Source organism: Heloderma suspectum, chromosome 2, assembly GCF_057233095.1.
Source record: "Heloderma suspectum isolate Gila_16-S chromosome 2, 16-S_ref, whole genome shotgun sequence".
Classification (NCBI taxonomy): Eukaryota; Metazoa; Chordata; class Lepidosauria; order Squamata; family Helodermatidae; genus Heloderma; species Heloderma suspectum.
Genome location: NC_139459.1, coordinates 82,829,235 through 82,843,541, shown reverse-complemented (window position 1 = coordinate 82,843,541; position 14,307 = coordinate 82,829,235). Strand labels below are relative to the sequence as shown.

At 44.3% G+C, this 14,307-nt stretch overlaps 1 protein-coding gene across 5 annotated transcripts in view; it reads left to right on the top strand.

Moving 5' to 3' along the window:
* The window catches only part of C2H5orf63 (chromosome 2 C5orf63 homolog), an 87,232-nt gene that overhangs the window by 57,164 nt on the left and 15,761 nt on the right, over positions 1-14,307 (top strand). For 2 of the 5 annotated variants that reach the window (XM_084833988.1, XM_084833989.1), the window contains exon 1: positions 4,739-4,772. The exons of 1 other annotated variant lie outside the window; for it this stretch is intronic. The gene's annotated coding sequence lies outside the window, so the exon portion shown is untranslated. Of the gene's footprint in view, positions 1-4,738; positions 4,773-11,476; positions 11,601-14,307 lie in introns of those variants that run through there. 2 more of the 5 variants (XM_084833992.1, XM_084833991.1) reach the window with 1 other exon arrangement.

Below are 14,307 nucleotides of genomic sequence, written 5' to 3'. Positions count from 1 at the left end.
TGAGAATTTTCCTCTTCAGTCTTTCTTTAAAAATTGTTGTTGTTATTATTTAACTTGCCCATGCTTCTTGTGCTAAGAGTGGAAAAACAAATGGTCCATTATTACTTCAACCACATTTCCATGCCCATTTCTGAAAACATAAATGTTGGCTGTAATCCAGGTCTTTCTCTTGCCTTGGGTGAAACCCACAGGTTCCTGGTTAGACAGAGAGCAGAAATGCAGTCTTTATATTAGCAGAGGCAGAGATTAATTTTAGGTGGTGCACCTACCCAACTGAAGTCAAATTGTGTAGTATTACCTAGCGGCTCGAGATAGTCATGGTATCAAAAGTACCCGTGCAGTCCAGTCTGTAATCAAAGGAAGTGCCAGTCTACTGTTTTTCTGTGTCTATTGCCCAATATGCCCTTTGCTTAGTACAGTGCAAAGTCAGCGCTTAGACTTCCTGTCTGTTTTTTTAAGGTCTGGTTCCAGAGATTTAAAAATTATAGAGAGACAATTACAGTGGAGATCTGAATTCCTGGCATCTTTGGATGCAATTTCTGTTGTTGTCAGGATAGAAGTGACAGCAGCTCATTGTTAAACAGTGGTCAAATCCTGGCTTTTCGCATGGCTGCCACTGGGCACCAGCGTGGTCTCTCTCCCCTCCCCTCCCTGAAATGTAGAAGCAAAGATAGGACTTCAAATTCTTTCTAACACAGGGCTTTCTTTCGTGTGAAAATGTATTTTCATCTTGTTTAGGCTTTAAGCATTTTAGAAATTGGCCGATGCCAATGTAAATACAAACCAATGGAGCCTATCCCCATAACTGCAGGTTCGGGAGGGGCCGAAAGACGGGGGCTCACCCCAGCCTTGCAAGGTAGCCCAGTGGTATTATTAGATTTGTTGTTCAGTCGTTCAGTCGTGTCCGACTCTTCGTGACCCCATGGACCATAGCAGGCCAGGCCTTCCTGTCCTGCGCTCTCTCCCGGAGTGTGCTCAAGTTCATATTCATTGCATCGGTGATGCTATCTAGCCATCTCATCCTCTGTCGTCCCCTTCTCCTTTTGCCTTCAGTCTTCCCCAGCATCAGGGTCTTTTCCAGAGAGTTTTCTCTTCGCATTAGGTAGCCAAAATATTTGAGCTTCAGCTTCAGTATCTGTCCTTCCAATGAGCACTCAGGGTTGATTTCCTTTAGGATTGACTGATTTGACCTCCTTGCAGTTCAGGGGACTCGTAAGAGTCTTCTCCAGCACCACAGTTCGAAAGCATCAATTCTTCGGCGCTCAGCCTTCCTTACAGTCCAGCTCTCACAGCCATACATTACTACTGGGAAAACCATAGCTTTGATTAGACGGACCTTTGTCGGCAAGGTGATGTCTCTGCTTCTTACTATGCTGTCTAGGTTTGCCATAGCTTTCCTCCCAAGGAGCAAGCGTCTTTGAATTTCATGGCTACAGTCACCGTCTGCGGTGATCTTGGAGCCCAAGAAAGTAAAATCTGCCACAGCTTCCATTTCTTCCCCTTCTATATGCCAAGAAGTGATGGGGCCAGATGCCATGATCTTAGTTTTTTTAATGTTGAGTTTCAAACCAGCTTTTGCACTCTCCTCTTTCACCCTCAACAAGAGGCTCTTTAGATCCTCTTCACTTTCTGCCATTAGGGTGGTATCGTCTGCATATCGGAGGTTGTTGATAATTCTCCCGGCAATCTTAATTCCAACCTGTGATTCATCCAACCCGGCGTTTCTTATGATGTACTCTGCATATCAGTTAAATAAGCAGGGTGACAATATGCAGCCTTGTCGTACTCCTTTCCCAATTTTGAACCACTCGGTTGTTCCATGTGTGGTTCTTACTGTTGCTTCTTGACCCTCGTACAGGTTTCTCAGGAGACAGGTAAGGTGGTCTGGTACTCCCATCACTTTAAGAATTTGCCACAGTTTGTTGTGATCCACACAATCAAAGGCTTTAGCGTAGTCAATGAAGCAGAAAGAGACGTTTTTCTGGAATTCTCTTGCTTTCTCCATGATGCAGCGAACGTTGGCGGTTTGATCTCTAGTTCCTCTGCCTCTTCGAAACCCAGCTTGTACTTCCAGTAGTTCTCGGTTCGCATACTGCTGAAGCCTAGCTTGTAGGATTTTGAGCATCACCTTGCTGGCATGTGAAATGAGCGCAATTGTATGGTAGTTTGAACACTCTTTGGCGTTGCCCTTCTTTGGAATTGGAATATAAACCGACCTTTTCCAGTCTTGCAGCCATTGTTGAGTGTTCCAAATTTGTTGGCATATTGAATGCAGCACTTTAACAGCATCATCTTTTAGGATTTTAAATAGCTCAGCTGGAATACTGTCATCTCCGCTAGCTTTGTTGTTAGTAATGCTTCCTAAGGCCCACTTGACTTCACTCTCTAGGATGTCCGGCTCAAGTTCAGTGGCCGCACTATCATGGCTATCAGGGACATTCAGATCTTTCCTGTATAGTTCTTCTGTGTATTCTTGCCACCTCTTCTTAATCTCATTTGCATCTGTTAGGTCCCTGCCTTCTTTGTCCTTTATCATGCCCGTCTTTGCACAAAACGTTCCCTTGAGATCTCCAATTTTCTTGAAGAGATCTCTAGTCTTTCCCATTCTGTTGTTTTCCTCTATTTCTTTGCATTGTTCATTTAAGAAGGCCTTCTTGTCTCTCCTTGCTATTCTCTGGAACTCTGCATTCAGTTGGATATATCTTCCCCTTTCTCCCTTGCTTTTCGCTTCCCTTCTTTCTTCAGCTACTTGTAAAGCCTCATCAGACAGCCACTTGACTTTCTTGCATTTCTTTTTCTTTGGGATGGATTTCGTTGCTGCTTCCTGAACAATGTTACGGACCTCCGTCCATAGTTCCTCAGGCACTCTGTCTATCAGGTCTGATCCCTTAAATCTATTCCTCACCTCTACTGTATATTCATAAGGGATATGATTTAGGTCATACCTGAATGGTTTAGTGGTTTTCCCTACGTTCTTCAATTTAAGCTGAAATTTTGCAACAAGAAGCTCATGATCTGAGCCACAGTCAGCTCCAGGTCTTGTTTTTACTGACTGTATAGGGCTTCTCATCTTTGGCTGCAAAGGACATAATCAATCTGATTTCGATATTGACCATCTGGTGATGTCCATGTGTAGAGTCGCCTCTTGTGCTGTTGGAAAAGAGTGTTTGCTATAATCAGCGTGTTCTCCTGGCAAAACTCTATTAGCCTTTGTCCTGCTTCATTTTGTGCACCAAGGCCATGCCTGCCTGTTATCCCAGTGATTTCTTGACTTCCTACTTTAGCATTCCAATCCCCTATGATGAAGAGAACATCTTTTTTTGGTGTTAGTTCTAGAAGGTGTTGTAGGTCTTCATAGAACCGATCAACCTCAGCTTCTTCGGCATCAGTGGTTGGGGCATAGACTTGAATTACTGTGATGTTGAATGGTTTGCCTTGGATTCGTACTGAGATCATTCTATCGTTTTTGAGATTGTACCCCAGTACTGCTTTTCCCACCCTTTTGTTGACTATGAGTGCTACTCCATTTCTTCTAAGGGATTCCTGCCCACAGTAGTAGATATGATGGTCTCCTGAATTAAATTTGTCCATGCCTGTCCATTTTAGTTCGCTGATTCCCAAGATGTCGATGTTCAATCTTGCCATCTCATGTTTGACCACCTCCAGCTTACCTTGATTCATTGATCTGACATTCCAGGTTCCTAAACAATATTGTTCTTTACAGCATCGGATTTTCTTTTCACCACCAGACACATCCACAGCTGAGTGTCCTTTCGGCTTTGGCCCAGCCGCTTCACTCTTTCTGGCGCTACTTGGAAATACCCTCTGCTCTTCCCCAGTAGTATATTGGATGCCTTCCAACCTGAGGGGCTCATCTTCTGGCATCATATCTTTTAGCCTTGTGATATGTTCCATGGGTTTTTTTTGGCAAGAATACTGGAGTGGGTTGCCATTTCCTTCTCCAGTGGACCACATTTTGTCAGAACTCTCTGCCATGACCTGTCCGTCTTGGGTGGCCCTGCACGGCATAGCCATGCATTAGGAACATCTACGAAACGGTAGTCAAGCTTTTGCACCACAATCAGGGTTCTAAACTAGTGCTTTAAATTTTGGAGTGAAAGCAAGCCTGTAGCTGGGGGAGGGGGGGCACCAGGGGGTCTGGCCCCCTAAATTTTCTCCCCCACTCATTTTTACAAACAAATAATTTAAAACAGTTTACAATTTTGTCTTTAAAAGCCTGCAAGCCAGATGAACTGCACCCCTACTTTTTTGGAAACCCCTCCCCCGAACTTTTAAGCTGGCTACGGGTCTGAGTGAAAGTTATGCCCCACCCCCACTCCTGCACTTTCTCTTGGTGGCTGTTCTGAATTTTCAACGAGACCAGGAGACCGCATACACGCCACACCTCAGATTGCCTGCAACTAAAATAAATCGAATTCAATCTCCGCCTCCCCTCCCCTAACCCAAAGCCCGCGCTCAGTTGAACGCAAGCGCCTGGACTCGTTCTCGCTTCGAAGCCAACGCGTTGCGCTTCTACTCTTCCCACCGCGTAAATTGAAAATTCCAACTCGCGCCGGAAACCGGGCTGCGTGTACGAGTCCCAAATGTATCTCTACGGCTCCAGATACGAAGGGCCATAGAGATAGGAAAAGGAAGAATATGGCTCTAACTGATTTATCTCTAAGCGTGTCGCAGGAAGTTGGGCAAAGGCAGTTGGTGCGCAGGGCGATCGATCGCCAGTGGCCAGAGGAGGAAGGGCGTAGCAGCTGGAGGTTAGTGTCCTGGAAAGAGGTATTTGCTGAGGGTGCAGCAACTCAGCGCCTTTGACGATCAGCAGCTAAGACAATCCGGAATACTCACTCTCCCCTCTGCAGTGCCGTTCTCTAGGCGATCAGAAAAGGGGTCTCGGGTGATGTTTGCAGACTTCTCGCCCTCTGAACCTACGCTTTGCATTTGCGAGCGGGGCGGGGCGGGGGTCCACACCATTTCCAGGATACCTTTGAATACTTGCACAGGGCCCCCTCAAACCTAGCAGCACCACTAGCCAGGAGCAAACTAGATATGACGTTAAATGCGTGGCTGCATTTTACGTGTATGGTTTTGTGAATGAGCTGAGCAGTTTCATACTGAGTGAAGCGGCCTTTCAGGTAGCCAGGCCCCAACCCCTTTAGAGCTTTAAAGGTCAAACCCAACGCTTTGAATTGAGCCCCGAGAACAATTGGCAACCAGTGTAGATCTTGGGGTGATGTGATCACAATACCGTACACGGGTTAGCAGCTTAGTTGCTGCATTTTGTGCAGAAACTTCAAACCAATTGAAGTTTTCAGACACTCTTCAAGGTTAGCCCCACATAGTGTGCATTGCAGAAGTCTAATTGTAATGTTACTAAGGCATGGATAATTGTTGCCAGATCACACTGACTCAGGAATGGTCGCATCTGCTCCCCGCCACTGCTGCCACATAAGAATCCAAGGATAGTGTAGGATCCAGACGCACTCCCAATCTGCAAACCTGATATTTCAGGGGGAGCGCGACTCCCATCCAGAACAGGCTGAATGCCCGTCCCCGAGCCAGGCTTTCTACTGGCCAACATCACCTCTGTCTTGTCTGGCTGTAATCTCAACTAGACATGTTAAATACTCTCATGCATTTAATGTCACATCTAGATCGCACCCAGTTATAGTAGTAACAAATATCAGGGGAGGGCTGTGGCCTTTATGACTGGCTGGTCATTATGGGAAACTGGACACTGGATGAGATGGATTCTTGGTCTCGTATAGCAGGGTTGTCATGTTAACACGCATTTGATATGCAGAAATCAGGACGTATGCGTTTTCCATGGCATGGTGCTAAATAGTATCACCAGCTAATATCTACAGATAAAGCTGCTGTGAAAAGGACCAGGGGTTGGTTGAAAAATTGTCAACCCTAAAAGGGGATGGTTATAAATACTTTTTTCAAAGAGACATACTTTAAGGACAGTCCCTCAGTACTTATTTCTTTCCCCTACTTTACTTCATGGCCTTGATCCTGTGAGAACCACCACCACCACCTTCTCTCCCAAAGGTTTTGGATGCTTCCAAAATGGAAACTGAGGGACTCTGAGTATGGAAGAAAAACCTAACTCACACACTTGGCTCTTTGCACTATGCCTGGATCAGAGCCTGGATCTTCGCTGAATGCTGGGAAAAACTGAAGGATAAACACAACCTAATTCAGACCTGGGGGCTGTCTTCATTAGCGATTTAGTGCAAAGTCAGAGCAGTTTGAGTTCCTTCGCAACAGATGACGTCGTCACCAATCCGCTGCCAACCAGCTGCTTCCCTCTTGAAAAGCCGCATTTTCGGAAACTACTTTTACTCCAACTCTTTTACTGAAAGTGGCTCCCTGGTGGTTTTATCACAGCGTGCCTTGTCTCCCCTGCATTAAATCTTGGGCATGCCTCTGTGACCTGGCAGTGACATGGTCAAGGGGGTGGAATGCCCCATTCCCTCTTGTTCCCCCAACAGAAGTAGTTTTTCCCATTGAGAAAATCCCCAAGAGCACAGCTGTAACCCCTCACATTATCGCAGAAGTGGGGACACCCATTCACCTTAGCTACCCTGCTGTTAATCTTTAACATATTCCCCCTTCTGTGCATGTTTACTCAGAAGTAAGAAATAAATCTCGCTCCCCTGAAGTGCAAGGGTTAAAGGCTAACTTTAGTAAATCACCCTAAAGCACTCTTTCGCTTTTCCATTGCTCTCTTAAATCACTATTTATTTATTTCATTTCTATACAGTCCAATAGCCAAAGCTCTCTATGTTGTGCTTCTTTGATGTTCTGTAATTTCTCTGTTGTTGTGTAAAGCCCCTTCTCCACTTTATCCCTTTATCACAGTAACGATCTTTTGGTTTATGGTTTACCAGAGCTTCTCATTGCGAGCAGGGAGAAGGAGAAAGGGAGGCTGGAAGCAATAGGCAAAAGTGCACACATGGGGGAAAATGGGGTGGGAGCAATAACTCCGCAGCAGATTTCTGGGATGCAGTGAAATGGGGGGGGGGGAGCTCTCAGGAGCCTTCCGATGCTGCACTGGAGATTTGGGTTTCTTCAGGGAAATCTGCACACACAGGGGAAAATTGGTTGCTTTCCATTCTTAATGTAGTAGTAGCGGGGAGCCTGGACAGGGGCAAGCCTCTCATTGGTTGAGCAGCCCCTGCCAGTTTGATGACATTCAGTTCTACTCCCCATACCCTACCGGGCAGTACGTTCCTTTCAAGCATTGAAAACCAGATTTTAAAGGTATGCTACACTCGGCTTTTCTTGCTTCGTGTGTCCCTGATGGGCCAAAGCCGATTCCATGAAAATCTGGGTAATACTCCAATGCACTTCTGATTCCTTTTCGTGAATATCCCCCCCCCCCCGAATGACTGAATTAATTGGCTTCTACTCCAGGAATAACTGAAGTCTACAGCGCAGGGTTGTTAAACTTCTTTCAGCCTCTTTCAGAGGGATGAATTCCATTTCAGAGAAGCTTGGAGGTGGGGGAGCTCATTCCATTGGTGGGTGGGCCTGAAAGCTAAATGGAGCAGGGCCAAAATACCAAAAATACTTCCATATTTTAGCTTAAAGCTCTTACTGCCAAGGACTAAGCCTGAGGAGAAACATTTCAACCTTTTAGATTGGGGAAAATACTGCATAAAAGCCAGGAAACTACCAAACTGTTGGCGGTCAGGGAAAGCTTGGTGCTGTATAATGATTTTGAATTACAGTAATAGTTTATATGCATTGACTTGCATTTTCTGTAGACAAGTGGTGGCTAAGTGGGGAAGACAGATGGCTTGGAAAAGGTTGAGAGCTCCTAGCTATGGATAAGAAAAGCTCAACAAAGTATGTGACAGATCAGTCTGATTCTGATTATTTCTTCTCCATGGTGTAGTAGATTCCTTACATGCTAACAGGGATAGTTTTCCAACTGTTCAGCCAGATATAGACTGACATATATAAGAGCACCAAATGTGAATCTGAGTACCAAGTGTAATTCTGCCCAGTATGGCAGACAAATGTCGCAAGATATCTACAAAGTTACCCCAAATGCACTTTACATTACAGAATTTACACAGACATAGACTTGCAACATGGTCCTCCCATAAGATTGTTGTGTACTGTCACCTGCACAATGTCCCCAAATTTCAGCCTCTTACCACTTACCATTTCCTTTCTGGAAACAAAAACACACCTAGGACATGAAATATCCCCAGAATCTATTGATTGTGCCATTGGGCTTCTTTATGTCCCCAAATACAAGCAACATACTGCAGAGTAAAAATGCCCCCCAGCTTTTTCCAAAGAAAACTGGTCTAGGGAAGCAGGCTTAAGTAATCTGTGTGTCAGTAGGTTGGCACAAGCCATGCGATTTCATTGGGGAACATTTTTCTCACCAGAGACAGATTTCTTATGGGATTATAAAAGCACCCCATGAGACTAAAAACATTTTTTAGTAATAATAAAATGTTGGCTAAAGTTGTATCTTGACTACTTACGATGCTTTTCTAATATTTCAAGTTTACTACTTGGGGAGAGAAGTCCTATGGCCCCTAGAAAGAATCGGGGGGCGGGGGCATAGGATACTTCAGATTCCTGGATCTGAGGTCAGAGACACTGCTCCTGTGTTGGATTCAGGAGACTGAGCTCCCCTTCCCCTCACAGGCGGTACAGAGAGAACCATGCTGGCTGCTTCTCCGAGGTCGCAAAGGTGACTTCAGAGGGAAGAGAAGGGGTGGTTCTGTGGGAGGGGAGGGGACTGGGGAAGCGAGGATACGAGCTCTCCCCAGCCTTCCCTAGCTTCCTGTCCTCCCCCTCTGCAGAGCCCTGGGTAGATGGCCGAAAACGCCCATCGAGCAAAAATGCAGAGTGGGGGGGAGTGCAGAGGCGAAGATTGCCTCTGCGCTGCTCCCACTCTGCATAGGATTCCCGTCAGCCTCCAAGTTCAGAGGCTGACAGGAATCCCGACAGGATTGCGCCCTAACCCATACAATTAGAAAATGCCCCCCAAACAAATTTGTGTATATTTTTAATTCATGTAGGATGTCATTATTTTCTCTTTTCCTAGATTTTGGTTTCCCTGATGGTTTATAATGTTAGCAAAGGGATACAGTTGTTATTACACTACAGTTATTTTGCGTATTTTTGTTCATTCCTATTTAACTATTGAAAAATTTAAGTATCTAAATAGAGTTCATTAAAAACTGACATGTAATAGCATTGTGTGTGCACGTATGTATATTTTATACTTGCATTATGCTAGTGTTGACCTAGATTCAGTACCGACAGCACAATATCCCATCATCATATAATGCCTTCCTTTTTAGATTGTGGGGAATAGCCTACTTACCTTCACTGGTGACTTAGGTAATCATGAGTTGACTTCTAAAAACTACAAGGCTTTGAAGCACTCGTTTTGGATGCTTTTGTCATGGCCCTGGTTTTGAGCTTTTAGGCTCTATATGGTATTCTTCCAGGCTTTTGTACTGTATTTTTTTTGCCTGCAGGGCAAATAGCAGCTGCTGGAGGTGGGGATTTAGATCAGAAAGATGGCAGGGAGAGCTAAACCTCCATCTCTCCACCCCACTCCTCAGCACTGCAGTCCGGATCCAGTTTGGGGGCCTTATGACTGCTTTTAACTTCTTCGTTTTTAAGGCAAGAGATTGTATCACGGATCTCCTGCTATCTTGACTAGTTTAGCCTTTATCTAAACTTTTATCTGATAAGGTGTATCAGCTGTTCAGGCTAAAACCTTACTGGAAAAAGTACAGCAGAGATTCTCTTGATTTTGTTGCACCAGGGACTAAAAGTGGAACCGGAAGAGTTGGCAACCCAGAGTATCTTCATGTGCATCATCATTTCTTCTGAACATTTATGCCACAACTTGAACTGAATGACATCTTCAGGGTTTTTTGGTTCCGAAGAAGGACCTGTACGTGTGTCATCATGTACTCTGACATAAAATTGGAGTGCCAAATGCATTTCACATTGACAGAAAACTTTCAACACAATCACTCACCACAGTTGCACAGGCCAGCCAGACCTTGGGTTTGGCTTTTACTTAGATTAAAGTAATCACAAGACTCCTGGGACCCACTGGGAGATTCCAGCCCACACCACTTAAACACTGTAGCCAGCCCGCTTTCAGCCTAGGGGCTGAATTTAATTTAGAAGAAGCTCTCAGGGGGTGCATTCCAATGGTGGGCAGGCCTGAAAGCAAAGGGGTGGGGTCAAAATCCCCCAACTGCCAGCATCTTTTAGCTTTATGCTCTCTCTGCCAGTAATTAAGCCTTAGGAGATGCATTTCAACTTTTTAGAATGGGCAGAAGTACTATAAAAGCCAGGAAACTACCAAACAATTAGCTGTTGTGGGGAAGGGATGAAGCCTGGGGAAGGGGTATGATTCTCTACGGAGCTCTGGAGGAGCAGATTAGGACGCCAGGTGGGCTGGATTTGACCCATGGGCCTGAGGCTCAATACCCCTGCTATAGCCCCATTCATATTCCTTCTCCCATATACTCAGCTTCCCCGCTGATACCCTGGCTTGTTAAACCAGTTTCCTGTGACATCTGAACTCGGAAACAGTAGCTTAAGTGCTGCTCATAAACCAGAATATGAAGCCATGGTTTTATTGGACCAACATTTTTATATCTGAGCCAGGCCTGTGTATATATTTGATTATTTCCATCTCAGTATATGAACCCTGACAGACTGAGATCAAGAGATTTGCAATTTATGGCAATATTAATGTTGCATGTTGGAACGCATATCAGCACGAGCCATTGTGGAATGGTTCAAACATCATTCAACTATTAAAAGCTCTTAAGAATTCAGAAACTTACTGAAGTGTTATGATTAAAGAATCTAGTCATTTTTATTTATTTAAACATAGATTTTTTTATCCTGCCTGTCAGCATAAAACATCAGGGAGAGCAATCCTATGGCCCCTAGACAGCATCTGGGGGGGTCATAGAAGTGTTCGGATTCCCAGCCCCAAGCTTGAAGAGGATGGAAAGGGGGCAGTTCTGTGGGCAAGAAGGGAAGGAGGCTGGGATAGGGGCTTACAAAGAATCCTCCAGCCTCCTTCTTTCCCCTCAGCACAGCCCAAGCTAGACGGACAAAAACGCCCATCTAGCTAAAATACGGAATGGCAGGAGGGCGAAGCAAAGATCGCCTCCACACTCCTCCCATTCTGCATAGGATTCCCGTCAGCCTCCAAGTTCAGAGGCTATGAAGGTTTGAGGCCTATGGAGGCAAGGGGAAAAAACGGTCAGGCTTAGAGGCCTGGAGTTTTCTGTTTGGAGGGGGTAACCCTGAGAGAAGTAATTTCATTTCTCTGGTTAAGTGTCAGTTTCATTTCTCCACTTAAGTTTCATTTCTTCAGGTTTGTAGCAGTACTTTCAGTTTGGAGGGAAGAGGGTATATAAAGACAGCAAGAGTGCTGGCAAGAGTCAGAAAGACCAGGCTGCAGCCAGAACAAGAGAAAGTCAGGGAGGGACAGCCAGAGCCTGAAGTTAGAGCACAGTCTGAAGAGTGAGCAGGAAAAAGTAGCTTAGAAAAGTCTAAGGACAGCTAAGGTAAAGGAACTTGGGATTTTGCAAATTTTATTTTCTTTTAATGCCTTTTTTATCACTCAGCTGTATTGTACAAATACCTTTAGTTGTAATTTGTTTGCTTTAAATCTGCTAGGAGACTGTTGTGATTAAATCCTGCGTCTAGAGTGTCAGTCACCCCACGTCTACAATCTAAACTGCACATTAATAGGAAGGGGAAATTTAAAAGAAGGAAGGTGGGACTCTTAAGGAAACAAGAAATCCTTAAGGAGTTGCTCAGGGGGTCCAGGTCATAAAGGAACCTTGTCAGAGGCTGATGGGAATCCCAATAGGATTGCTCCCTAAGGCAGCTAATTTTGCCAGCAATTAGAAACCCATATCTTAGTTGCTACTGATAAAATTTTGCAGAGTGGTTGTTTAAGCAGTTCCTGCGAAGACAAATAATGTTTTAGAAGGTCTCTCTGCTGTGTCCATCCAGAAAATGTTAGATTCCAATCTCCTTTTAAAGCCAGTCACATGCCTCATAGTTAAGATTATATATACTTATGCAAAACTGTTAAAGGGAAGCAGAAGTAAGCCAGTGAAGGAGAAAGAAGTTCTTGGTGGCAGTACTGGGGCATGAAAGAACTGTGAAGGCCCAGAACAGCATGCTTCTGATTTATTACTCAGGAAAGAGGAAGTGGCAGACACAAATAGGGGGATCTAGTTATTAGACTAATAGGATAGATACTTAAATTCTTCAAGCATTTGAGTTTTTGCCATTTATACTTGAGTAAATGATTTTATCCTATAAGACTATTTTATTGCTGTGCAATAAATATGGATAGATGGATGGACTGACTGACTGACTGACCATTGTACCATAAATGCTTCCTTTGGTTGCTGTAATGAAGAATTTTAAATGCTTTTTAAATTTTTGATTATATTTGATTGTCTTATAATTACCTCTTACAGCCTCAAGAATGCTTTCATAGATATAAAAAAATGTTGTGGGTGCAGCCTGTCATTGACACTCCAGCCTTTTGCTGAAGTCCAAATTGCAATGTCAGTAGACTCTCTGTCTGGTATAGTCTTATTGTAAGTAACAAGATGAAGCTATATGCCTTACATCAGTAGTCCTTAATAGAGCTGAACTGAAAGGAGTGGGTGGCTGGGGTAAACATGCTCAGCAATATCAAATATCAAAAACCAAAAACCTTGGTTTTTGTTTTGTTTTTAAATTGCATTATTGCTTCAAAAGGGGATAAAGTGTTTTTCTAGTTAGACTGAGGGCGTTGCTTCCTAATCCAACTTGGTTTGCCCACATTAACATCATCACATACCCAATTCTGACTGGCTATGTAGGGTTGTGATATCATCCCTGCTATGTGATATCTGATTGGATAGGACCACCCACAATTTGATGAAAATGAAGACAGAATAATGAGAAAGGGGAAATGCTGCTGCTTCATGGCCAGAAATGGCAGTGCTCAGGATAAAAAAAGGGAATTTTCCTCACAATTTGGGGTTAGTTTCAGGAAAACTATAAAAAGGACCACTTTCAACCTTATAGATGTGGTTCGAATGTAATGCTAACCCATAGTTCAGCATTATCTGTACAAGTGTGCCTACTTCTCCTCCTTTGGCATGATTACAAGGAGATTAGGAGTTTCCACTTCCATTTTCAACTAACCACAGTTTGTAATTTCATCCAAACCAGGAATTGCCATTAGGTTTAACAGTGGTTCATTTGAACAAGCCAGGATTAGAAACCATGGTTTGATATTGGCTTATTTTGACAAACTATAGTTTAAACTAACCACAGTTTGTTCTGCTTCTGACAAAACAAGAAACTGCAGTTAGTTTAATACAGAAGCAGATGCTTCCAGTCTCATGGCTACATTGGAGGAGAGGGAAGGGGGGAATGTATGAGCCCAACAAGTCTCACTCACATAGCACTTGAGCAGCCTTCTCCAAACTAGTGCCCTCCAAATGTGTTGGATTATAATTCCCATCACCCCTAGCCAGCGTGGCCAATGGGAATTGTGCAACTCATCTGGAGGGCACCAGGTTGGGGAAAGCTGCACTAAATTAGAATTTAGTGCTGCATCCAAATGCAGCCATTGGGTACAGTGAGAATTGTTCTGGGTTGACTTGATTTAGATACTTAGAACTTATTAAGAACTTTGTATTTATTATATCATTAACTGTATTCTTAGTATTTTTATACCTTCATAAATCATAGAGCCTCGTGTGGCGCAGAGTGGTAGGCGGCAGTATTGCAACCAAAACTCTCCCCATGACCTGGGCACAAGCTGGGTCTCAGGTAGCCAGCTCAGGTCGACTCTGCCCTCCATCCTTCCGAGGTCGGTAAAATGAGTACCCAGCTTGCTGGGGGAAAGGTAGTCATGACTGGGGAAGGCAATGGCAAACCACCCCACTATAATCTGCCATGAAAATGCCAGCGCAAGCGGCATCCCTCTAGGGGTCAGTAATGACCCGGTGCTTGCACAGGAAGAACCTTTCCTTCATAAATTCCAGTTGCAGTTGTCAGCTGTAATATGCCAATTAACACATAGAATCATACAATCATAAAATCATAGAATAGTAGGGTTGGAAGGGATACAAGACCATTGAGTCCAACCCCCTGCTCAATGCAGGAATCCAAGTCAAAGCATCCCTGACAAGTGGCTGTCCAGCTTTATCTTGAATGCCTCCAGTGCGGGACAGCCCACTACCTCCCTAGGTAATT